The sequence below is a fragment of the Mus musculus genome, chromosome 13 (assembly GCF_000001635.26).
Source record: "Mus musculus strain C57BL/6J chromosome 13, GRCm38.p6 C57BL/6J".
In the NCBI taxonomy this organism is placed as follows: domain Eukaryota; kingdom Metazoa; phylum Chordata; class Mammalia; order Rodentia; family Muridae; genus Mus; species Mus musculus.
The window spans coordinates 78,089,677-78,115,888 of NC_000079.6; the positions used below are offsets into that span (position 1 = coordinate 78,089,677).

A 26,212-nucleotide genomic window follows, 5' to 3' on the forward strand; every position below is an offset into this window, starting at 1 on the left:
GGATATAACTTGATTAACACTTTTCAGTGGTGGGCATTAGCTAGCTGTGATAAAGATTAGCTAATTGTAAATGCAATGAAGTAACTTTCCCTGAAAGTTCTGCTGTAGTTTGTAAAATAAATTCCAAAAGGTGAAACTACTAGGTTACAATGTCGGCACATACATAGTTGTGAACTAAGTAGCCATACTGCTTTGTAGATGTGTGTATATTTATACAGTATATGCTGTTGTTTTAGTCTTTACTGACCTACAAAGAAATCCTCATTTACATCCATATTACTTGTCAAGAAGAAAGGTTAAATATTTTTTATAATTATTTTCCTGTTATATATTTTTAAATGTATTTATTTTATATGTTTTGGTATTTTGCCTACATTTGTCTGTGAACCACATACATTTACAGACAGTTTTAAGTGGTCATGTCGTTGCTGGGAATTGAGCCATCTTTCCAGTTCCTTCTCCAGTTATATTCATTTTGTAAATTAGCATATCCCTGTCTTCCCATTAAATCTTTGTTATTTTGCTATTGATTTTATAAGAGTTCTTTATAAGCAGTGGCTGATGATCTATTTGATGGACCTTTTCCCTTTTATGATTGTACTTTGATATCGTAGCTCCGAAAGAGTTACTAAGGATTCCGTAGTAACAATGGCTGAGCAGCATTGAAGCAGATCTGATGATGGTGTACTTTTAACAGTGGTAGCAGGCTCTTTATCCAGAAAGTACAAGTACCTTAAATAGTCTATGACATGCCCACCTAGAAAACACAAGGAAATGTTCGACCATGGACTCCAAGTACTTAAGAAGTGAGGACAGAAGAGAACAGAAAAGAAGGTTTAAAGGTTGTGGAACCATGATAAAACTTTCTGTAAAGGTAAGAGAAGGGAGATGTGAGTCAGATGCTTAAGGACAAGAGTTTGTTAAACTCATAGGATCGATCTCTCTCTCTCTCTCTCTCTCTCTCTCTCTCTCTCTCTCTCTCTCTGTGTGTGTGTGTGTGTGTGTGTGTGTGTGTGTGTGTGTGTGTGTGTTCTTTCTGTAGAATACAGCAGTGTCCAAAACAAAATATCAAATCTGGATGAAGTAGAATGGGAAAATTAATTAATTAATTGAAGATTAAAAATGACAGAGTCCCAACTTATAGCCAAGATTCCTCATTTGACTGCCAAGGCTTCATCCACTCCCAGCCCTGGCCTGTGGCTGCACTTCAACAGAAATGTCTTTGAACAGCTAGGCCTTTTTTCACACACATTCTGGCTACTGTCATTCATCCCTAAAGGGCTTATTCCTGGATACTAAAAAGTAGAAAGACAGTTTGTTAGAACTCACTAAATCAGACCACTATCTTAAACATACAGCTGGCAAAATATACAACTTTATAGCTTTTTATATATAAAAATAGCTAGTAATGTATACAAGACACTAAGTTCATGTCAGACACGTTACTGTACTCAATTCATTATAGTTATTACTATGATATTTCTAGAAGATGACTTTTATGAGTTTTTAATTAATGTTTAATATTCCTTTTCAACTTGTGTATTTATATATGCACATGTATATGTGGTTTCATGTGCACATATATATGCAAGTGGAAGCCAAAGGTTAACAATGAGCATCTTCTATAATCACTCTGTGATATCCTTGAGACAGCATCTCTCCTTGAACCTGGAGTCTATTGATTTGGCTAGGCTGGCTGCCAGTGAAGCATAGGGGTCAGCTTGTCCTGGCATCCACTTCCCCCAGCATGGGTACTTCAAAGCTGTATACCTAGGCTTACTTTTGTTTTCTATTTACAATGAGGCAGTTAACAAACATATATCTCTATAGTTTCTAAGTAAGCCATTTTGACTATGGTTTCCAGTAAGAAAGTATAATCATCCTCACATTTTAGAATCTTAATCTGTAAAAACATTGCAGGAAACATAAATGTTGCAAATAGATTATTAAAATAACATGAAATTTTAATTATTTGCCCACTTTAAAAAATTATGTTGGTTTGGTTTCAATTTTGTTTTATGTGATAATTTTAAGCATAAATGATCCAAACCTCTCTGCTAAGACACTACCCAAAATCAACAAACAATTTAAACAAAAAACAAAAAACAAGTGTTACCCAAGGAACTATTTTTTTAGCAATTACTATTTATCTGAATCCTGCCTAAATCTACACTGATGGCAGTCAAACATATTTGTGTATTCGAGTGACAGTTGTTCGACACATCCTTTATTTAACATGCTTTTATTGAGAATATGCTAAGGATCAGAAATAGGAGATAATGGTGACCAAGAAAGATACAAAGGAAGATGGTAATGTTGAAATCCCAGCTAGTGAGCTCCCACTGAATACTCCAGAATGAAAGGTTATGAGTGTGGACTCCCTCACAGTAACTGTCTGAGGGACAGCTCCCTGCTGTGCGCTGTTAAGATGAGGACACAGTTAAAGGTGAGGACAAATTAGCACATAGTGCAGCCAGAATATCAGCACTGCACATCTGACTCTGACACCAGCTTGCCAATGAGAACACTGTCACAGATACTCATTGTCTCCAGGGAACATATGCTGTAGTAATTCACTTACTTTATAAGCGCTTGTTGTCTACTGTGTATCAGGGAGAGTCCTGAATCCTGAGTTGCAGGGATGGAGATTGGCCGTCAGTGCTGGGATGGCTCATGATTTCCATGGCCTTTACTTGGGATACTTTGAAGAAAGCAAATATAAACATTTTAAAACAAGAATTATACATACAGCAGCAGGAATCATAAGAACTGTTAACTTGTTGACCAGAATACATGAGTCAAAAAATGTTGCACCTTCAAAAGGGACAGTGTTACTTGTATGCCTGAAGTGGAATTCTTTTTAATCTGTGGTTCCAAATCTGTATCACAGTTTTTAAAAACTTTCAGCCTAATCAAAATTCCTTTAAGAGGTGTTTGGCTGATTTCAGCTGCTAAAGGGAGCATTTTAAGAAAATTAGAACAAAGTAGAAATCCATTAAACCTTTGAATTATTTGAAATTAAGATTCTATCCAAGTTTCAAGGTTAATATTTCAATGAAAAATATTGTCATAAAGCACATATTTCTCTTAGTGGATAATATCAAGTAGATAATAAAGCATATTTTAACTGTATTACTATATCCCAGAAGTAAGATGCAAATTATTAAATTCTTTGTTGTTTTGTCAAATTAAAATATTAATTAAAACATGACCATTTAAAACCTTGGTCACAGAATCCATCTCCCTGTTAAAAATATCTTTGTTAGCATAGAAATTCTAGTTTGAACTAAAAGCATTTATGTATAATGTGGTGAAACCTCTATCTAATAGAATCTCGATATTTTACCAGTGTTCCAGTTAAATTAACCTTAAATTATTAAAAATTAAGTTAAAAACCCATTCCTGAACAGTCACAATTTGACATTTAGAAAAAAATGATTAATATTTTTGTAACATACTTTTGTAGCTCATTTGTAATGAACATTTTGATCCTAGTTTAGGTCTTTTTCTTTCTTGCACTTTTTCCAGTGTTATAAGTCGTCTTATTACCCCCATTTGAATGACACCATTGCAGAGATGAGAACAGGTTAGCTTCTGAGATGTCAGACCTGTGCCTGGCCTCGGTGAGTTTGTGCAATGCCACAGCTGCTGTACTGTCAAAGAGGCCAATGCACAACTTAAAAGAAAAATACCAATTCTTAAAAGTCCTTCCGTAAGACCTTTACACCATATGCTTCAGTCCATTAGACGTCACATATTGTGTCCATTCACTAAGCCCATTCCTGCTCTGAGCTTTATCAGAGAAGGAATTTGGGCAAGTGGGAGCACTCTGCGATAGGGGAAGTACTGGGGAAGTCTCTTGTTTGGCTAGTGTTCATTTAAGGACATTATGAGGGGAAAATGTTAGAGAAATTTGTAAGCAGCATTTAGAGTATCTAGTAAGCTTAAATTTTAGTTTACAGGATAGGGAGTTTGAATTATCTCTGCAGTACGTGTATAGGCTGGGTGGTTAGAGACCAGAGACTAGGTAGCATTTTCTAGAAGGATTTTTTTCATTGGATATTTTCATTGTTTACATTTCAAATGTTATCCCCTTTCCCGCCCCCGCCCAGAAGCCTCATACACCATCCCCCCCTCCATCTGCTTCTATGAGAGTGTGTCCCTGACCACCCACCACTCCCACCTCCCTCCCACCACCCTCCCACCTTCCTCCCCTAGCATTCTACATTGGGGCATCAAGCCTTCACAGGACCAAATGCCATTGATGTCTAACAAGGCTGTCTTCTGCTACATATGCAGCTGGAGCCATGGGTCCCTCCATGTGTGTACTCTTTGGTTGGTGGCTTAGTCCCTGGGAGCTCTGGGGTGTCTGGTTGGTTAATATTGTTGTTCTTCCTATGGGGCTGCCTTCAGCTCCAGAAGGATCCTCTTAAAATAGTAACCTGACAGTTGGAAAAGGGACAAAAATCTCTTCATTGGAGGATGTTTTTCTTGATAAAGGAAAAAAATGAAATATTATATGTTAAATTTCCATTTGTGGTTACAATCTGCATTTAACAACATAAAAGCATATACTATAATTTCACAAAACTATTTGCATATTAAAGTCTTTGTTCACTGCATACTGATTTGCAAAACTATTGAGTCCTCTGAGAGTATCAGTTGAAGTGATATCTTACCAGTTACCTAGTTGTGATAGGAAATAAAGGGAAATGGAAAGTCCTTTTTCCTCTCCAGAAAGAACTAAGGCATCACTTAGCTCACTTGCCTTTTATCCAGATAACCCGAGACTGAGTCATCTTCAGTTTTATTCTGGGGGTGGATGCTGTACCTGCATGGGTGTTGGTGCACAATATGTGTGCAGTTCCTTTGAAGGCCAGAAGAGGGCCTTGAGACTGGAGTTAACAGATGGTTGTGATTTACCGTGTGCTTGGTGGAGTTTGCATTCTGGTCCTCCAGGGAAAACAACCTGTGTTCTTAAACACTGAGCTATCTCTCCAGCCCCATGTTACCTTTATTTTTGACAGCTTTCTAGTAAATTACTTGGTGCCTCCAATATTTGTTTACTGATTTTCTCTTCCTCACTAGACCATAAATACCCCCCAAAATAATATTAAACCATTTACTACATCTACATCTGATTGGTACTAGATTATAAAAGACTGTTTATTAAATTGCACATACTGAGAAAACTAGAAGGACCACCCTGTGGTTACAGCAAAGCAGCCACAGCATGTACTGAAAGGGAATAAAGTACACGGAGTGTGTGGGACTGCAGCTATGGAAATGCTGAAGACTTAAAGACCAAATACTCGGTCTACCCTAAACCTAACTGTAACTAGCTTTATGATGCTGAAACAGCTCTCAGACTCTGATGAGCTAATTGAGCTAATCCAAGTTCCAGCTCCAAATATTGGAGATCCCCATTTTTTTAGTTGATCAAAAATTGACTAAATGTTACTTCTTGTACATTGGAAATATTCTAATGAGGGGCCACATTAAATACAAGAGTTTTAAGTATTTCTTATGATTTGTACTTACATAACTTCATAACTTCCTCCCCCCCCCCCATATCTGACTTATTGGGCATGATGAAATCTTTGAAAACACAGCAGCCTGTGTGCTTATGTAATATTTGGGCTGGAAATTTAAAATTGTCAGATATGAAGACTCCAGTTGTCAGAAGATCATAAAAGGCTTTACTGTTAAGGACTGTTAAAAATCACCTTCTGTGAGATCTCAGCTTTGGGATTTTTCTGACATTTCAAGGCTTAAATTTGAAAGTGTAGAATCTCTATAAATACAGCATTACCACAAGCCCAAAAAAGTCAAGAAATGCAAAAGGTTAGATTCTTACTAACTCCTCTCCCACATTATGCTCTAAATTGAGTTATGTATGTTAGAGTTAAATATGTAATCAGGAATACTTGATGTGAAATATAGTTTAAATTATGACATATCAAGTTTCTCTCTGAATTTTGGAGAATAAAACTATGTATGTAAATCATTCAATAGCACATTTTTTGCATGTGCCCTTAAGGCTTTTTTATGTTTTCCTCACATGGTCCCTCATTTACAACTTTATCTTGCTGTGGACGAACCATATGGGAAATCCACTATTTTAAACTTTAGCTATTTTTGTGGTGTTACTGCATAAGAAAATGCCTTGAGAGTAGAAAATCATATACTTACATATTATGTAAATAAAAATTAATTCTCTTCTGATAGCAATTTATTGATTCAGTTCAAGGTACATAAGTTTAGTCCCTAAATATTTCTGGAAAGCTTTTACTTCTGTGGCCAAGTAAGATAGAAAATAGTAAAGAAGAGATACCATAAGACCTGGCCATTCTGGATGTGTTGAAGACTTAAAGTATGTGTAATTTACATGAGACATATAAATGAAAGGATAGACTTCACTGGGATTTTTTTTCTTGCTTTAAAAATAGGTTATTTCTTTCCTGCAGCAGCAACTCACATCTCATACATATGTGCATATTTAGTTTTCTATTTAGCTTTCAGTCCCAAGAACACTAATTATAATTTTAAATTATCAATAAGATATAGACTTGTACAGTAGATGTTGAATTTCTTATCTCTTGTAAGATTCCCTGTCTAAAGAAAGCATCTATTTTATGTCTTTATTTTCATTTTTTAAAATTCTTATGAACTTTATAGTCACTTATATTTCACCCTCTTTAAAGTTGAAAATGTAGCTTGAATTTGTGTACTAAAACGTATATTACTTTAAAAAAAAAATACTGGAAACAATTCCTAAACGTACCAGAACAGATGGAAATTTAGCGCAGGGCTTCAGTCCATACTGGATCACCTGAGAACGTTTCCTTGTAGCCTATCTCGGTGATACTTATAAAAGGGCTTCCACCAGGTTGTTAGTGTTAAAAAAAAAAAAGCCTTCTCCACACTGCACCTAGAGCTATTCGCAGTTCATTGTTTTTGTGTTTGTCATGGTTATCTTTGAAATACTTCTGCCTGGTTTGGCTTCTTTTGCCTACAACAACAACAAAAAAATTGCCCAACAGTAGTTCCTATCATGCTGATCTTTCCAAAATCTGTACCCTAATTTTATCTGTTTCTTTGATAAGGGAAGGCTGATTTCTATAGTTTTGTCATCTTAGACATTTTATCCTTATAAAAATTTTTCTGTACAAGAAAAAATATCATCTGGGGTTTGGTGCCATATTAAAGCCATCCTCTATCAACTAGTCTTCCACAAAATATGCTGTTCTTTTTATACAGCAGGATGATTTTTTTCTTTTTAACACCTCTTTATTATATCTTTTGTAAAAATTTAATTTTTAAAAAATTTATTTCATTTTTAATTTATTTTTTACACTCCATATTCCATCCCCCCCATTCACCCTCCAACTGCTCCACATCCCACACCTCCTCCCCACCCCACCTGATCTCCTCGTGGATGCCCCCAACCCCCACCCCACCTGACCTTTAAACTCCCTGGGGCCTCCAGTCTTTTGTGGCATCATTTCTGAACACAGACCTGGGAGTCCTCAAGTATGTGATATGGGGGCCTCATATCAGCTGGTGTATGCTGTTTGGTGGTCCAGTGTTTGAGAGATCTCGGGGGTCCAGATTAAATAAGACTGCTTGCCCTCCTACAGGGGAGGGAAATCACCCTTCTCCTCAACTTCTTTCAACCACGGGGCTTTGCTGCTTCTGTCCATTGGTTGGGTACAAATATCTGACTCTGACTCTCAGCTGCTTGTTGAGTCTTTTGGAGGGCAGTCATGATAGATCCCTGTTGGTGAGCTCTTCTCAGTGTCAGGCCTTGGGGCCTCCCCTTGAGCTGGATTCCACTTTGGACCTTGTCTCTGGACCTTCTTTTCCTCAGGCTCCTCTCTGTTTCCATCCCTGTAATTCATTCACACAGGAACAATTATGGGTCAGAAATGAGGCTCTGAGATGGCCCTTCTCTCCCTCACTTGATGCCCTGTCTTCCTGCTGGAGGTGAGCTCTATAAGTCCCCTCTCCCTACTCTCAGGCATTTCATCTAAGGTCCCTCCCTTTGAGTCCTGGGAATCTCTCACCTCCCAGATCTCTGGTGCATTCTGTGGGGTCCCCCCAATCTCCTATTTCCTGGGGTTGCCTGTTTCCATTCTTTCTGCTGGCCCTCAGGGCTTCAGTCCTTCTCCCTCACCCAATACCAGATTAGCTTTCCCTCCCCTGCCCACTTTCCCTCCCAAATCCCTCTCTCCCTCCCCACTTGTAATTTCTAAGACTGGTTCTCTTGGTCCTAGATGTGCTGCTCTGTCCAGACACATCTGGATGTTTTAAGCATTTAGACTGAGTGCCACAATAGTTTTCACTCCTCCCACTGTGGCTTCATTAATATTGCCTGATACCCAGAGGCATAGACCTTCTTGCAGGGATGATGCAGATGAGAGATGAAGACCTAGAACTCAGAGACCCATCATGGGTACCAGGACCCAGTTTGGTCTCTGGCTAAATTCCATTTTGGACAGCTCTTTGTTTTCCTTTGATATGTAAGGTTTCATTGCTTATCTCTAAACATAAGGCTCAATTGGTGGGAGCTTGAGCAGGGTCAACCATTTACCCTTTCCTAAATTAAAAACCAAATATAGTTAACTGTTTATTTCCAGAGAGATACAGAAATGATTTTTTTTGCCTGACTAGTTTTGCCAGATTACTATCTGACTTATCTTATGATCTTACTATAGCCCCTGGCATAAAGTTTGGAGTTTTATCTTAGTTGGGGATTCAGTGTAGCTTCCATGCTCGTGGCAGCAGAATGTGGCACTATGCCCATTCACATCTCTGAGTGACTATAATCAGATTATGCCTTCTCAGCATTTCTTACATCAGCTGCCTACAGTGCTCAGAGAGGCTTAAAATCAGCCCTTAATAGAAGACAAAACAGGACCTATAAGGGGGTTCATATATGTCTATTGATATGTAAGTCAAAAAATCTAAATACTGAATATCTCTATCTGCAAATAGTTTTAACATAAACTTTTGTGCATCGGTGAGTTTTTCAACTTCAAAATTATTTTCTCAGCTATCAGGTTTTAGCTTTCGGCTCTTAGGAATTTCCCTAATATCTTCATAATGATAGAAAAATTTTATTGTTCTATAATGATGATTTCAGATCATCAGAATTAGTAAAGCACACTTCTCGCCATCCGTGCTAGGTATTCATGAGATGTGGGATTACTGCTCCTGCTGACATTACAAAAGGAAAGCACGGTGTCCAGCAACACTGTGGTATGACATGGAAAACTGAGAACTCTTCCTGTATGTTTCTTTCATCCAACACATATGGTGGTCTAGCCACTATAATATGTGGGTGCTCAGTGAGACACTGATAACAAGGGTGAGATTGCTAAACTTCCTGTTCTGGGAGCCAAGATTATAGCCTTTGAAAATTAGTCCTTATCTATAGAAACTTTGATGAGAAGTTTTGTTTTGTTTTGTTTTAATCTTTTTTTTACAGTCTAAAATTTATCCCCCTCTTGGTACACCCTCCAACTGTTCCATATCGCACACCTTTTCTCCCCACCCTCCAACCCCTGTCTCCAAGAGGATGTACCCACACCCACCCCATCAGACTTCCCTACTCCCTGGGGCCCTAAGACTCTCGAGGGTTAGGTACATCTTTTCTGACTGAGTCCAGACCCAGCAGTCCTCTGCTATATATATGTTGGGGGCCTTATATCAGCTAGTATATGCTGTCTCGTTGGTGGCCCAGTGTCTGAGAGATCCCGACATTCCAAGTTAGTTGAGACTGGTAATCTTCCTATAGTGGCACCTTCCTCCTCAGCTTCCCCAAATGTGAGCTGGGAACTAGAGTCTGAAAAGGTTTTACCTTTACATCACCCCCTTGGTTCTGGGGAATCTTCCCTGTGGTCTGCCTGCTCACTTAAGTGGGCAAAATATGCAATCCAGAGCTCCTTGTTCAAAAATGAAGGCATCATGACCTTAGATTAAGATTTTCTGCAACGCAGACAAAGCACTGTTAAAAGAGTTTTGGTTTTTATCATTCATACATGCAGTGGGCACAAGAAGAAAGCTTGGAAAATGAAGCATAAACAATGTGGTGCCAGTTTGATTTAAAATCCTAATACATGTTTATAAACAAAGCTTATAAAACTTAGTAGTATACTAATTAAATAAAGATTTTTATGAATACATGAAAAGCTGGAATTTTAAATGCCTGCAGGGAACAGGTGCTGTAATGACGTCACTGTGAGTCACATAGCTTTCCCCCATTGAGTTTGTGTTTGGTCATAATGGAAAGAAATTGATTCCAAATGTGTTTTTGTGACCCCCCCCCTTTCTCCATTCATGTTAGTGCCTAACCTTAAATGATGTTTCTACAATCGTGGTTGTATTTACAGTAATTATATGCATAATGTAGCATATTATTGTCCAGACTTCCTGTTTAATCAGTACAGCGCTTCTTACAAGTGCAGCTGAAAAGGGCAAACAAAATTAAAGCTTTATACACCAAAACAAGTTTGATTTGCTAAGCTCCCAGCATTCCAAAGTACACAAATTTGTTCCACTAAGTTTTCCTATGGCTTGCAGATGGGCAATGATTAATCAGAGAGCTAACTGTGAAGTAGTTTGCAATTAAACTGGAAAGCTCTGAAGCATGCTAATTGAATCAGAAAATTAGAGACACTGAACAGTAATTGGCTATTTCTCATGCAGCAGGTGCCAGGCCACTCATCTGTGGAACAAGGTATTTAAGGCACATTAGCACTAGTAAAAATACTTCTTGATATGGAACAGTTAGATTTTCTGCTCATTTTCACCATGGATGTCAAAACATACAGCTGTGCTATCTGGTACTTGCAGTTCCTGTTTGAAGAGTCGGAGTTAGGTAAACATATGGAGGAGAAGCGGTGGGCAACCTTTAAGCACACAGGAAACATTTTCAAAGCAAAACCAAAAATAAGGGGCTGGGATTTTGTTTTTCAACTCAATCACTTTTGCTTTCTTAAAGTGCATTTTTAGAAGTTGAGCTTTCTGCTTAGTGTAGTTTAAAGCAGCATCCATATATATCTAGTACTGCTGTGAGCTTCGTAGATGCATAAGCCAATTCATATCATGTCTCAGCGTGAGTTTATATCTTCTAATTAGTACCACCATTTTATAGAGTGATCACATGCTATGAAAGTTTGTTTGCCATGCCAACGGGGACCAGGATGAGTAGTTTTCCTTTAGTGCAACAATCCTGCCATAGAATCATGAACAACTGTAACCTAGCCAGTGGGTAATCAAGCAAGAATAGGATTTAATAAGTTCAATTGTTGAGGTTTAAAAAAATGATTTGCATCTTATCAAAGCTGAGGCATATGACTTCTGCCTCTGAATACTTTCCTTGGGACTCAATATTGTTATTAGAAAGTGAAAAGTACAAATGAAAATAAAAGCATGCTAAATTATACTGTGTTGGGAAGCAGAATATTGTAATATTCACATGCTAATCATATTACTTAGCAGATGACTGTAGAAAATAGTAAGTTTGAACCAAGAGGCATAAATTATGAATTATAAATTGTAAACAGTGCATAAGGGATGTGTTATAACAGTGCTCATTTAAATTAAGGCAGGGAGTTTTCTCTGCACAAAGAATGTTCCTTCATTAAGTTTTAAAGTTTCCTTTATATGGTTTTATTAAGAACATTCTGCAGCACTAAGCTAAAAGTGGTTTTAAGTTGAGCAGGCAGTTTTTTTTCTTAAGGACAACACATTACAAACATAATACTGCAGGTCTCCAAAGCTATGCATTTCTGAGCAAAAACTGTTCTTTGCTACACCTCCTTCCCCACTCCCAAACACCGCGTACATTCTGCTTTCCTTAGTTTTAAAGGAGTCCTGAAGCATTTACATGATCAATGTCTTTTGCTTGAGGGATAAAGTTTGCTCTTCCATGGACAAGTGAGAACGTATTGATCATTCTATTCTATTTGCTATTTCTAAATTCAATATACCTCTCGAGTCGATAAGCAAGATCGAGACTATATTCTTTTTGTGTGTGTGCCTGGTTGTAGCTTGTTCTCAAGATCCAAGATACATTTTTGATTAATCACAAATGCTTAGAGGTCATGGAGAGCAAATGTGTTTGTGGAGTGTCAGCTGATGCTGTCAGATAAATGTCTTAAGCTTTGCCAGGGTTCATGCCCCAGCTTTAGGCTGTACCAAATGTCTCCCCTTGTTGAAGAAGATAACAGCTACACTGGAGGCAACTGAACTGTTGGTTAGCTTCAAGGGTTGACCTTGCCATATGGGGCTGCAATCAGGTGAAAGAAAGAGTGTGGATGTTTTAATTGAAACTTTATAAATTTAAACTTCATTTGAGTCAGATGGTCTTGGTATTTACTGACATTCTAGGCCTGTGACTACTCTGATTATAATGGTGTCACTTGTTTCTAATTAGACTCCTTAAGATAAATAATTTCTCTAATATTGTTCTTGGTGTATTCTGAGAGCATTTTGGCACCATCAGTGTGTTATTAAAAAAAAAAAAAAAAAAAAAACCTCACAGCCATGAAAAGTTTTTGGTTTTTGGTTTTACAATAAAAGTAATACACATCTCCTTGGAAATATGTGACAGAAATTATTCTTGCTTTGCAGTGATTTTAGTTCCACTAAATAAAAATATGGTTTTGGGCAAAGAGAAGTCACTTGTGATAATGACCCCAACCATGTCCCGTCTTATCTTCAGAGGCCTCACTTCATCACAGTCACCCCACTTACAGTCATTTGTCTTCTTTTCCTAGACAGAGTCTATAAATAGGAAATAATGACAAAGCTAAACTAACACCTGGAGAATGCTCTAGGCTGAGGCTTTGTGGGTTCTTGTGAAGGAAATTGCATTGGTCACATGTGCATGCATAAAGGGACCCAAGATAGGCCATTGGTGGATTTGAAAGTCCTTGTCTCCATCTTATCCCAGTTGCTTCTTTTCTTCGGGGAAGCTGGTCTGCTTTTCTTTTCTCTCAAGAAGTTCACTCTGCCATGGGTAAAAATCATCAGTGCTAATGAGACACAATAATACTGTTTAAAAAAAGAAAAAGAAATAACACATCTGTCATGAACTCCCACCAGATCTCTTGGCAATGAGACATTTTAAATATTTTATGCTGAACACAAGATATATTGAGGAAATAGTTTTCTATTCTGTATCCCAAAACAAAGCCATCAGCGTCAGTGAGGAGCACGACTAAAACATTTCACTTTAAATTACTTCACTTAAAATTGCCTCAGACTTAGCATATGTATTCTATTGGAGATATATGTTTTCCCAATTATAAACTAGGACAACATTAAAAACTTATAAAAAAATAGGAGATATTCTATTAAGTGTGAAAGCTTTTATGATACTATACCACAATAGTATTGTATTTTACTTCATTGGCTAGAGACAACCTGTGTTTTGAGTATGTTAGTATTAATGAACAAAATGGTTTGGTTTGTTTGTATATATAAAAAACTGAACACTGGTGGTAATTACGGAGAATGCTGTCCTTACCACCAGTGAAGGAAAGAGATTCTGAGGTTAAGTCAACACAATTTGAGCAGCCTGTTCCTGCTCGGTGTCGACTTCCTCAGCACCCTCCAGTCCTTCCCAGTCACATAAGGAAGTGTGCTCTCTCTTCATATTAGCTTCTGCTTTTAATCTTTTCCAGGATATTTGGGGGCATAGGGGAGGAAACTCCTATTCTCTAGGCAAAGTCTTTGTGCACATGTCCTTCAGTGACTGGCTAACATTCTAAAGATTTAGAAAACAAAGAAAAGAATAAGTCTATGCATTACCATGGTTTCTTTCCTAGGTTTTGAACATTTTGCACAGTATAAGAGGGTGGGTTTTTTTTTTCAGTTTGAGGTGTCACTTTTTTAAATCATAGAAACAAGTAATAAATGTCCAAACTGTTTCCTATAAGTCAAGTTCTCCAGCATTTAAAATGATAAAGTCTGGCAATGGTCTCAGCATCTGGCTGAGACATTAAATCCTGCTTCCCTGCTTTTACTAATCAGATGCTAAGGATGGTTTCAGTTACAGAACAAAGTCTCTCTTAAGGTCGTTAACCTTCTGTTCTTATCTGCCATTTAGAACAAACTGCACCAAGAACACTTAACATCCAAAATGACTTTTTACATTTGAATTTTATCTGCATTCTTTTCTTCATACATCAAATCTATGCTACTAAACTGGGTGTGTGATTCACTCAATCCCAGTACTCAGGAGGCACAAGAAAGTGGATATCTGTAAAGTTTTAGGTCAGGCTGGTCTACATAGTAAGTTGCAAGCCAGCCACAACTGCATCGTCAGATCTGTCTAGCATCCCCCCCCCCAAACCCACACATATAGAACAGAAATGCAGCTTGATCTTCATGTGGGTCTCCCAACAAGTGGAACAGGGGCAGTCTCTGACTACGTTGCCTGCCTATGGATCCCCCGGGCCACCTTGTCTGCCCTCAGTGAGAGAGGATGCACCTATAAATCTGCAGAGATTTGATGTGCCAGGGTTGGGGGATACCCAGGAGGAGCTTCCAGCTTCTCAGAGGAGAAGGGGGAGAGGAGGAGGGACATGAGTAGGGAGCCAAGAGGATAAGGGGGAGGGGCTGCAATTGGGATATAAAGTGAGTGAATGAATTAATGAATAGATGAGATATGAAACATAAACATATGATGCTGGAGTTTCTCTTTTGTTTACTTATATTCTACACCCTTTACTCAATTATACAACCAATATCAATCCTTATTTAATAATAGTGCAGCAGGGTGACTATCCAACTTCTCTTTTAAACTAACTTGGTTTCTTTAAGGATCTGGAAAAATGTGAAATTAGTAGTGTCCTGTCAGATACAATTATGTAAAATACCTTGTTTCAAAGGTTTATATTGCTTCCCATAGTGCAGGAGAAAACAGTTTCCATTTTCTAGTGTATAATCAGTGATAGCATTTTGTGTATTGCAATGACAGTCCTGAGACAGTGACTTATTCCTAGGAGGAGCCAACACTCTAGTGTAAGGAAATTGCTTCCTTCTTACACAATACTTTTACAGAAATTTAAAAAAAAAAACACAAATTGGAGAATTATTTTAAATAGTATACATATAAATGAAATTAATTTTGAACTCTTCAGCATTTATACAGTGTACCAATCTCCAGTACATTTTACCTAAATAGAAGATGGACTTCAGAAAGCCTGTCTCTTCATAGATATAATTTTTCCATATTTAAACAGAAGGAGGTAACAGCACCATGAGCAAGGAGAGGCTGCAGTCCATGCAGAGGCCTGCACACCGCAGTCTTATCCTAAGGCAGTTTTACAGAAGGAAGCTGTCATGTACTAGAGAGTGGAGTAGTAACAGTGCAAATGTAAGCAGCTGGGTGCCGTCCAAAGGCAAGAAATCCAGGCATGAGATAGCAGCACTAGGAGTGAAGATAGAGCTGAAGGGGTCTGCAACCCCATAGGAAGAACAACAATATCAACCAATCAGATGCGCCCCCCCCCAGGAGCTCCCAGGGACTAAACCACCAACCAAAGAGTACACATGGAGGGACCCATGGCTCCAGCCGCATATGTAGCAGAGGATAACCTTGTTGGATATCAGTGGGAGGAGAGACCCTTGGTCCTGTGAAGGCTCAATGCCCAGTGTAGGGAAATGTCAGGATGGTGAGGTGGGAGTGGGTGGGTGGTATAAGGGGAAGGAGAAGGGGATAGCAGGAAGGAGAAGAGGAAGCCAGGAAAGGGAATAACATTTGAAATGTAAGTAAATAAAATATCCAATTTTAAAAAAAAAAAAGTGAAGATGGAAGGAGGTAACCAAAACACAGTCTCTTAGATAAGGGAAGCCATCGGATGAGAAGAACAAGGAGTGGACCCAAGGGGCTTGGATTCAGCTTCAGGATGATGTCACTTACTGAGATAAAGATGTCTGAGAGAAAACCTGCTGTGGGAGGGAAATCACAACAAAATTTTTGGCACTTAGAAATGCTCCTTAAACTTTTATGAAAATCAATCCTAAGCACATGTACTTACTAGCAACAGTGTGTGTGTGTGTGTGTGTGTGTGTGTGTGTAAATAAAGTTGTGATTTTAAGAGAGTGGGGGGCACACAGGAGGAGCTGGGAGGAAGAGGGATAGTGGGAATGATGTAAATAATTAAAGTACTGCATATATGAAATTCTCAAAAAATTAATAAAATGAAAATAGTCTACAGATTTTTTAAAAATGTGGTGAAGAAAGAAAAAATAACAGTTTTCTCATTATTTGCATGTGAAACTTGTCATATGACCTAGAAGTTACTTGACTAGAATGTACATCTCTGACACCATGAGTGATCATTGACTAACAGGAGCTGTATGCACAATCAAATCTCCACACACCTTACCAATGCAAGCTCCACTGAAGAATGCAGATCAGCCATTACTGGCCACGCCAATGTAGGAAGTTTGGCAGTAGCACCCATATGGCAATGACCATAAATGGAAAGTCTCTTGATAGACTCTTAGATCTTAGTAACACATTAAGAACTTGTAACTTGATCTGGAGAGATGCTCAGCAAGGTAAGATGCCTGCTGCTCTTACATGGATCACAGGTTCAGTTCCTAGCATCCACACCATGGCTTATAACCATCTGTAACTCCAGTTCCAAGGACATGTGCTACACATTCATTCCTTGGGTAAAGCACTCATAGATCAACTTAATATGCTTTAAAAAACAAAAGGAATTCATAACTTAATACCATCTTATAAATTGAGGAGCTCTGTTTAAGATGCTTTTTTAAATGATTAACTATCTAACCCTTTAGGGTTTTCTCTAGTTCACCCACTTCAAATGTGATTTTCCTTTAAAAAGCACCCATTATACTTTATCCATCAGGTATGAACACCCGTTCCTACATATTAATTTTATCCACCTCCTGCCATGGCAATGGTATGCCAATTTGCTGTTATGTTACAATTGCCTGAAAATAATACCCTTGCTTATTTTGTCCCTTCTATCATAGGTGAAGTGTGTGTGTGTGTGTGTGTGTGTGTGTGTGTGTGTGTGTGACAGAGACAGAGAGACTATGTGACAGAGAGTTGTGTGTGAGAAAGTGTATGTGTGTGAGAGTGTGTGTGTGTATGTGTGTGTGAGAGAGAGAGACAGAGTATGTGTGTGAGAGAGTGTATGTGTGTGTGAGAGAGAATGTGTATGTGAGAAAGAGTGTGTATGTGTATCTGAGAGTCTGTATGTGTGTAAGAAAGTTATATGTGAGAGAGTGTGTGTATGTGTGTGAGTGTGTGTGTGTTTGTATTTTATTCTTTTGTTCACAAGTCACAGGAACAAAGTCTGAGTTGTCTGTTTTAACATCCTGTTTTCATTTTCATTTTCTATGTGGTGAGAAACATAGCTATACCAAGAAAAACCATTGGGAATGGATATGTTTGGCATTTTATGTCCAAAATGAATGTTGGAATGGCATGTAAAGTTTAGGACCTTCAACTTAACTTGGGTGTTCCAGACTGATTATGAAAAACATCTAAGGATCTCAGACTTCTAAGTAATTATAGACTTATGTTTATGCACATCAGTAATAGGCCAGTTCACTTTCCCCCCATTCAATGTTCATGCAATGTCCGCCTTTCCTGTGAACTCTGGTGATGCTCTCCATTGTCTCTTTTCTCGCGTGGTCTGAGAGAACTGACTCTAATCCCAGAGAAAGGAGCCCTTCCTACAAGCTGCTCGCCTCAAAGTGTGCTGTAAGAGAAGATCAAACACAGAAAAATGGCATTGGGTGTAGCTCTAGTTGTATACTCTTCCCGTTTCCCTCGCCATAACTGAAAAGAAAAGCTATGAAATAGAATCTAAAAATTATTAGCCAGAATGGACACATTCACATTTTCTTCTCTGTCTTGACTGTCTGGTATTCTGTGATTTCTGTGATTTCTCGTGTCTCTGTGTTGCTTTTCAAAAGCCTCTGTCACCCAGGCACTATCCTGCTTATCTTGATTTTCTTACACATATGGGCTATATTTTAATTAATTATAAAATAAATGATTAAAATATAAACCCAACCCATATTGCTGATCCTTACATCCTTGCATCTTTAAAGTAACCCTTACTAGTAAACTAGTATTAAATCAACACATTGTTTTTTGATTTGGTAGTAGTTGGAGGGGCACACATGGAGGCCCACAGACAACCCTTAGGAATAGGTTCTCCACTATAGGTTCAAACCACCATAGGTTCAAAGCGCCAACCTCAAGTCACCAGTCTTATGAGGTCAGAGCTCTTACTCTCTGAGCAGTTTCACTGACCACACCACAGCGTTTTTATATTGCCTTTTAAAATGGTGTTTCCTTAACAATGGAAAAAGAATCATAAGCACAAGAAGACATTTAGAGAGTGGTACTGGTTGTCACAGCTGATAAACCTGATGACATCATAGGTCCTTACTGCTCTGCTGCCATTCAGGGACATGCAGGCTATCTTCTCCAACCGTGATAAGAGTTGTATACCAAAAAGGTATACAACTAGGACATCATTTTACTTACACACTTGCTAAAGACTGTAGTAAATATTCTGAGCTAAATTGTGGCTTGACCTTTTAAAATGCATTTTTAAGAACAGTGGTGCTACGGCCATCTAGCAAAGATAGTCTGTGCTTAGCAAGATCTGGGGTAATGCTATCTATGGTTGTGGGTAAGCAAAATGGTGGGTAGGGTTCCTGTGACTAAGATCTTATAGCTGAAGGAAAACACTTTTTGTTGTTTGTTTGTCTTGGTTTGGGGGTCTTTGTCTTTTTGTTTTTTTCAAGACAGGGTTTCTCTGTGTAGTAACGCTCACTGTTCTGGACTTGTTCTGTAGACCAGGCTGACCTAAAACTCACAAAGATCTTCCTGCCTCTGCCTCCCAAGTGCAAATTAGAAAACGCTAATTTTAACCTTGAAAACGGTTGGGAACAAAATAAGGGGAGGCCCAGGGAAGGCCCTGGGGAAGAAGGGGAAGGGAAAAGGGGCCAAATGTCGGGGCAGAGTTCCTGTGCTCTGGGCAGGCAGACGCAGGTGTTGGGGTGGCTGCTATGACGCTTTCCACTCGGCCCTGGGTGGGCATGCAAGCCTTCAACCCATGATGTGGGGGGGTGGACAAGGGGCAGCCCTCAACTGGGGACCCTGAGGTGACACCCTGTCATCCCGGGGTTATAGGAGAGAGGGATGAGGAAAGAGGTTCCCAACACTGACCAGAGTGCACAGTGGATCTTGATGGAGCAGAGACTCTCTATGGTTTAAGAGCTTTATTATAGAAATGCAGGGGGAAAGAGAGAAGGTAGGAGAGAGAGAGGGAGGGATAGATAGATAGAGAAAGCTAGAGAGAAAGCTAGAGAGAAAGAAACTAAGGGAGAGAGGAGAAGACAAAGAGAGAGGAGAGAGAAGAGAGGAGAGAAGACAAAGAGAGGAGAGAGAAGGTGAGAGTGAGGGGTAAGAAGTAAGAGCATAAGAGAGCAAGGTGGGGCTGAACACGCCTTTTTATGGTCTTCACAGTTGCTAGGTTACTGGGGAAGAGTTTAGCCTGAAGGTCAGAAGCTTGGGCCATTGTCTATGTGACTACTGACCATGCTTCTGTTGTAGGGGCTGTGGGATGTGATAACTTAGGCAGGTGCTAGAGTTCCAGGAGCATGAAGAGAAGAGACCTGAGATGGAAGAGGTTTCAGCTTAAAAATGTTGGGGAGCAGGGTGAGGGGAGGGTATAGGGGAATTTTGGGATAGCATTTGAAATGTAAATGAAGAAAATATCTAATAAAAATGAAAAAAGAAGATATATTTTAAAAGCAAGAGAGAGATGAGAGAAGCAGTTGAAAGGATTAAAAAGAAAGCCCCTCATGTGAAAAAGACACAAAAATAATTAAGCACATCAAAACCTGTTTACTGCCAGAATGCTGATTATGCAACTTGTTACAAGAACTGCTAAGACTTAAATCCTATAACTCTTCGTAGTCCTGCCATTTCTTCAGTCTGAATTGTGATCTGGAATTTACAAATTCCATTCTGGACTCCAAGTGAATAAAAATTTGCAATTTCCTTTTATGAACCACAAATTATACATTTCTTATATTTACAACTCATGAATAAAATTTATTTTTAAGACTGTGGGCTGTTGTTGAGTGCTGGAGTCCATGTACAGACTTAGTGCTTACCAACCACCTTATGTATCCAATGCTACACCAACAGTAGGACCTAAGGCAGAATTCTTGTAACAGTAGGTTCTGAAGAAATGTGAAGGCAGTCAGAGAGCTTGGTGAGTAAGCAGACAAACATGTCCTGAGGTAGAGCTGTGGTCCACATGTGACTTTGAAGCAATAATTAAAGGACAAATGTTAATTTTACTGACTTGGGTACCTGTGACTGACTAGGAGGCTACAGTGGAATGGTGTATTAATATTAATTTGGTAATGGATCTCTGTTTCTTTGTGAAATGAGCCAGGACAAGTGTTGTTCATTTTCTGTTTCTGCAAAACAATTATGGCAATATATGTTTTCCTATTTTTGATAAATATTTAAATGTTGAACCAAGGAGCTCTGATTTTGAGAAAATGTAACTGGTGTATTTTTCCAAGTGTGAAAGCTTTACCTGGTTTCTTTATTTTTAAATCCTCAGGACGGATTCTTATCATCAAAGTGGGCAATGTCTGCCATACACCATTTTTGTGTAGTAACTGTATTCTGAATACATTCTGGATGAAAGAGCATCCATAAGCCTGCATGTATGAGAAACAAGGCTGGAAGACTTTAAGGATCCCACCTAGGTATCTTGTGTAATCTTCTATCAGGGTTGTATCTCCATTTCAATTTGTATGACACTCCCTGTTTTGAGTAGGATAAAGACTCATTGTTGCTGTCAGGCCTATTTTCACACTAAATATTCATCTAGTCCTTTGTGGCTGCCATTTTTATCAGGCATTCGCCACAGCTTCCCTATGCTGACCTGCCATTTCTCAGGAAATCACTGTTTCACGTGTATGATTTCTAGTGAGACAAGCTTGGGGCTGGCTGCCTTTCTCCCAAGCTCAGAGAAAAGGAATATCTCTGGTGCCTGTGCTGTAGGGAAGCTGATTCATGTGTAAATTATCATTTGGCCTTTATTGCACGGCCTATGGAGAGTACACACACAGATAAAAGGCTGCATAGGTCACAGCTCAGTGCGTGCAGGTTTCTCAGGTGGCCACTGTGACAGCGCTAGGATTTTGTCACCACAGATTATCAGACATGCTATGAAGGTTTATCATTATTTATTTGCAGTTTTCTGTGTACAATAAACTCTAACATGAGAAATGCTTCTGTGTTAATCAAGCACTGTGTACCTGCTCCCTGTATTCTCGAAGTTAAAGCTATGCTATCTGGGCTTTCTGGATACCTGTGCCAACTGTCCATGATCTATCTCCAGTCTGTCTTCTCCTACTTGGACTTCATATTTTTTATTCTTCCTTTCTTCTTATACTTTATTTCTTCAGATTTGATTGTTGTCCACATGTGTTTTCAAATTTGGTCCTATCTTCGTGACATATTTGTTAACCAAGATAGATACAAATGCTATTTGGAGATGGGAAACAACTCCTGGGATCCATGTGGAGATTAGGTATTGTGTGTGCCGTGAGGTGTGTTCTCACTCAACTTGTTTTCTGTGATCATCACTCCATGCAGACTCATTCTTTCCTTCACCACTGAAAAGCATAAATAATGGCCTCCATGTTCTAATATATTACAGTAGTGCTAGTTATTATGGCTACATCTAATTAATTTCATATGTATGTGCATGTCATTCCAAAACATATTGATAACACTGTAAGTGATTCTTTCTGACTCCTTCCATAAGGCTCTATAGTATCTGTACTTAAGGGGAGGCTAATATGCCTTCTTGTACAACTTTATTTGTTTATAGAAATCTTGCTAGTATATTTGTTATCATAGTTTGATCTATGTTATTTTTAAAGTATATCAAAAACCAAGGGAATATATTTTATAGTTTTTGTTAGTTTTTATTAGAACATCTTTGATACAACTCTGTTTTGATAAGCTTTACGCATATATTAGCGAGATTAAATGGGTTTTTTAGTTTTAGATTTATTAATTTTATTTTCTATATATGATTGTTTTGCTTGTATCTTTGTGTGTATACCGTATCCATTCCTGTTACTCACGAAGGCCAGTGGAGGGGGTTAGATCCCTCGGAACTGGCATTGCACATGGCTCTGAGCCACCATGAGTCCCCTCGAAAGAGCAGCATGTGCTCCTGGCCGTCTCTCCAGCCCCTTCCATGAGCTTGTTGTCACTGTTTTACTTTTGTGTTTCCTAGTCACCTTCCCTGGCTGCCCTGGAACTCACTCTGTAGACCAGACTGGCCTCATTCAGAACTCTTCTTGCCTCTGCCTTCCAAATGATTGAAAGGTGCACAACCACAGCCTGGCAAATGAGTTTTAAACAAATGAAGTTAGTATGATAAAATAATACCTTCACTTACACCCCAGAAAAACAAAACAGCACTCTTTTAACTATTAAAGTAAAAATGTCTAAAAACAAATATCTTCAGTTGAGCCAAGAGATTAATTTCTCATTGTAATTTTTGATATACTGCTGGAAAAAATACACCCTTCATTTAGCAAATACTTGTAATTACTATGAAAATTACCTTTGGCATGTGAAATGGTGTTCCCACTTGTCTCTCTCCCTTCCCACTCCTGATGTCCAGCAGTGCAATGGAAGGGGAGCAGAGCTACTCTGTTTTTATGAGCACATTTCAGAAGTAGCCCTGTGCAGTCTATAACACATATGAAAAATAAATATGTTCCTTTAACTTAGCCTTCTTAAGGATTGTTGTAGGAACAGTATAAAACAGTGTGGTCAACATAAGAGATGAGAGCTACCATGCTGTAAAGATAGCTCTGTCACTTGAGAGTCTGGCACACATGCATGGTGACCTAAATTTGATCCCCTATATCCTTATAAAAAGCTAAGCATGGTGGTGTAGGCATGTAATCTTGGCTTGGGTAGGTCATAGTGGCATTTGTTTGTAATTCCAGCACTAGGGAGGTGAAGGCAAGTAGAATCCTGTTCTCTAGCCAGCTAGCCTAGACTTATCAGCAAACCTCAGGTCCCAATTCTCAAAATCAATGGTAGACAGCTGCTGTGGGACAACACCTGAGGCTGACCTCTGACCTCCACTGTCAGGGACATAGACACAGATACTCACACTCACATGTTCACTCGTGCACATGCACGCACGCAAACACACACACACATACACTGAGGAGAGGAAGAGGGGAGTAAAGTTATCAAGGAACAGATGTGCCACTGTCTATATAGTGATCAGCACTAAAGAACTGGAGGGAGAAAGCCCAATGGTGAAAAAAGGGGGTCACTATCTCAGGGCTGCTTACACATGCAGAGTCGTGTGAAGGGTTACTTTGCTCCAGTTACTGCTCTCATTGTCGGTTCTGTTTATTGGCTTACTCTGTTATTTGGTATAATTGGTATCTTACTAAAGACATTTAGTTAGGTGTGTAGGTGTATTTGAATATATTTCGTCTGTATGTGTCTGGTATATAATGTACAAATATAACATTTGAGTGTAAGTATCAACATTTGTGGCAATTTTCCTAAGAACGTATCCCATGCATCTGTGTTGAGATAAGAGTGCTATAATTATGACAATTAAAGACATTTAAAAGGAGTGAGCAGATTTGTTTCTCTTTGTAGTCATTTATTTACCCTGGTAGCTGAACTCAATACAGTCACTCCTTTTTAGTTTACTTTTATCCAATATGGGATGACCTGTTTTAATTGAGCCTTTTTCCCTAAAAAAAGAATCGAAACTTGCACAGCTAGCTAGCTCAACTCTTAGTTCTTATAGTGAACATGAAATTTATCTCCTAAAGAAATTCTTACAAAAATTGCTGAAAACTGGATCCTGCATGGAATTTATAATTGAAGGCATTTAGACTTTCTAATACTGGTCTAATGTGAAATGTGCCTGTTTTCAAGAATGTAGTTATTTCCTTGTGATTGGAAAGTCATAGAAAATTAGTATTGTTCTACAAAAAAAAAAAAAAAGTTAAAAGGTCTTCTTGTTCACTGAATACATGGCATCTTTCTTGAAAAAGGTCTCTGTTTCTCCCTCACTCACTCTGGCTGGCACCTGTTCTGCCTTCATTCTCTTTCTGGTAGCAACTTTTGGCAAATGCATGGCCTCTAGCTTCCCTCAGGATAGTTCAGCTTCAATGCCACAAGAATTTCTTAGTTTCTTCTACTCAAACTCTTGAAAATGATTTATTTTATAAGATCGTAAGTGACAGGCCAATGGACTTGCCGTATCAGCTCAATCCCTTCCCAGATTTAATCAGTCATGAGTGAGGATGACCCCTTATTGTCCTGAAGTATGTCTGGCAGCAATGTAGCCTCCCAAGAAGGAGCAGATGGTGAGAACGCATTGTGATTGACACTCTCTCAACATGCTATGCCTGGTTCAGGGCTCCCAACTACTAACAAGACCATTATTTAAATGTTATTTCCTCAAAGAAATCCCAAACTCTACTCTGTGTGTGCTACCAACATATGTTCCATTATACTCTAGGGCTCCATCATAAACATCTATGTCTCTGTCTTGCGATCAAGCCCTTCCCCTGTATTATTATAGCTTCTCTGTTTTCTCATAATCTCTTAAGCCTGTGGCAACAGGAGCAGCATTTGCCCCACTCATCCTTCTGTACCCTCTGACCTAATGCCGGGTTTATTAGCAGTGTCCTATCATGTATTAAGTCATTGCTTATAATCATTGTTTTGATTTTTATTAAACTATGACTTTTGCTGTTAGTGATATTATAAGGATGTGTCACACAGACCTTCTGACTAGCCCCTCTCTCCAACTTGTCATGTGTTCTGTGCCTTCTTCCTCTCCCTTTGGTTTGTAATGTCTTCTTTATTCTCAGGGCCATCATCCTACTCTCACTGGTTTCACCTTTCCTTATCTGGTCTCCCTGACTGCTGCTATATCCTACAAGACTCTCTAGAAATTGGCTCTTCATAGCTTTCTCTGTATATTAAAAAAAAAAAAAACAAACAAACAAACTTGTTTTCCCTCTTCTGCCTAAAGAAGAATTGTAATCCAAATTTGGTCTCTTTTATATCTTATTCCTGCCAGCCTAATAGGTTCTACTAATAAATGTACAGGAGCACAGCTAAGTACAGGGTTTAAAATAAAGATGTCTGACAGCAGGACATGACCTCGTTCCTGTCTACCAATTAAACATAAGACCCTTGTGTTCTATTCCTTCAGTTCATACATATTTATTGAGCATCTCCTATCTTCAGGACCCAATGAAATATATGTGGAATTACAAGCAGGTAAAAAGGAACTTGTGGTGGCTTAGAAAGAAGAGTAAGAAGATTTTAGCATTAAGGAAACAAGAAGTTAGGTGAGGCGGGGGTCGGGGGAGATGCTAGAGAAAAGAGTGAAAACTCCATGCTTAGAATATGGGTCTTTCAGGACCATTATAACTTGCAAACCCCATTGTGTTTTGTACATGGAGAGAGCTCAAGAACTCAATACACATTTATTGGCAAGTATGAACAGGGTAGTGATGATGATAAAGCCTTCAGAATACAAGTTCCAGCTTCTCCTTAGAGCTGTTAACTTTGTTATTTAGCATCTTAGTTTTTTTTTTCATTTTCTAATGAATGAATGCCAGCAAGTCTTTTTAAATTTTTTTCCCATCTGATCAAGACTTAGATAATTTCTGCTTCTTTGGTAGCTAACATCCCACAAACTCAGCTTCATGCTTCAGTGTGAAGATATTATGGTACTGCCAATGGAAACCACTTCACATTTGGGCAACATCATCATGTCTAAATGGCTCAGATTCAAGTTTCAGGATAGATACAGGTTCCTACACATTTGCTGTCAAAAAACCACTTTGTAGGAGCCAAACAGTGGAATTCTTCCAAGTGGTAGGCACTATTAGAAGCACCATTAAAATACTGCAGAATTTGAAAGATGATAGTTGTTTTTTTTTTTTTTAACATAGCATGATCTGTGGTATTTCTATGAAATGTTAATCAGTTCTTGTTTCTGTTGTGGAGCTGAAGGTAATAGAAAGTTCCAACTTTGACTTATCTTAAAGCCTGTCATTTGTAAAGACTATGACGGGATTTAAAGATAAC

The 26,212-nt window shown here is 38.7% G+C and overlaps 1 protein-coding gene across 12 annotated transcripts in view; it reads left to right on the forward strand.

Annotated features, from left to right (window-relative positions):
• Positions 1-26,212, forward strand: part of Fam172a (family with sequence similarity 172, member A) — a 457,564-nt gene that overhangs the window by 381,000 nt on the left and 50,352 nt on the right. For 2 of the 12 annotated variants that reach the window (XR_001780804.2, XR_003950473.1), the window contains one exon: positions 20,658-20,805. The exons of the other annotated variants lie outside the window; for them this stretch is intronic. The gene's annotated coding sequence lies outside the window, so the exon portion shown is untranslated. The remainder of the gene's footprint in view (positions 1-20,657; positions 20,806-26,212) is intronic. 12 annotated transcript variants of the gene reach the window in all.